Below are 1279 nucleotides of genomic sequence, written 5' to 3'. Positions count from 1 at the left end.
AGGAGGAAAAGAGGAGTTCATCAATGCATTCAAACAAGCAGAGCTCTTCCCCCCAATGAAAGTGGGGTTTAGTGAATCATAGCTCCAATTTCAACAATAATTGCCATCAACGAAAATTAAACTAAGTGTAAAGAAAAGAAGAAGAAGAAGAATAAGGAAAATGCTTAAAACTTCAAACTGAAAAAGAAGAGTTCCAAGATAAACCAAAATAGCTCTCCGGGTATCCTCCCGGAAGTGCTAGAGAGTTCTCCAAAATAAAAATGCTAAGAGTCTAAAAAAGTTAAAAGTCCCCTCAAAGTACAAACTCAATCTCTATTTATATTAGTCCCAAAACTCTTTCAAAGATCTTTAATTGGGTTAGCAATATGGGCTTCCTCTTTGTTGAATTCTTGTCTCAATAGAAGAAGTTTTGCTAGTCATGGAAGGAGGAGTTCATTCATGATGCTTCTGGCCCAATGGCTTAGCGTTTTTGCCAATAACGCTAGCCTTAATGCACGTTGCCAACGTGCATTGTGTTTTCCTGGGAGTGAGCTTTGAGACTTGGGCGTTGCTAGCCCAAGTTGTTGCTAACAACTTGATTTCCTTCTTCTTGACTTTACATTCATGCTAAATGTTGCCCAAAATTTGAGTATCAATCCTCTACTTCAATATAGACTATCATATATCATTGGAAAGCTCAGAGTGTCTTCTTTCTAATGCACTTGGAATCATCTTAATTGGAGCTTTGTAGCTCACGTTATGCTTCCTCAAAGAAGGTAAGGTCAGGCTGCCAAGTTGTTGCCAAACACGCCCCTTTCTTCTCAAGTTGGCAACGTGCCAAGCCTCCCAAGGCTGAAACATGGGGCCGGCGTTGTCCTCAAACACGCCCCCTTGTTGGCACGTTGGCAACATGCTCGTGCTCCCCTCCAAGTCTGCTTTCTAGCCTTCAACTTTGCTTGTCACGTTGCCTTGGAACACGCCTCTAGAAGCTGGCGTTGGCAACGTGCTCGAGTGAAGGAATTGCTTCTCAAAATAGCTTGTCACGTTGCCTTGGGACACGCCTTTGGAAGTTGGCGTTGGCAACATGCATGCTTCTTCCCCTGGGCAAGCTTTCTTGCCTGGCGTTGGCATTGGACACGCCAATACATCCTCAAGTTGGCAACGTGCTCGAGTGAGCTTCTCCAGGGCTGCTTGGCTTTGCTTGCTACGTTGCCCCCAAACACGCCTTTGGAAGCTGGCGTTGGCAACGTGCTCGAGCCTTCCTCAAGGCTCCATGCTTGTTGCTTGGCGTTGTCCTTGA

This window comes from Arachis duranensis, chromosome 10 (assembly GCF_000817695.3).
Source record: "Arachis duranensis cultivar V14167 chromosome 10, aradu.V14167.gnm2.J7QH, whole genome shotgun sequence".
NCBI lineage: Eukaryota > Viridiplantae > Streptophyta > Magnoliopsida > Fabales > Fabaceae > Arachis > Arachis duranensis.
The sequence above is the reverse complement of the archived record's forward strand: the minus strand, read 5'-3'. Positions refer to the sequence as shown.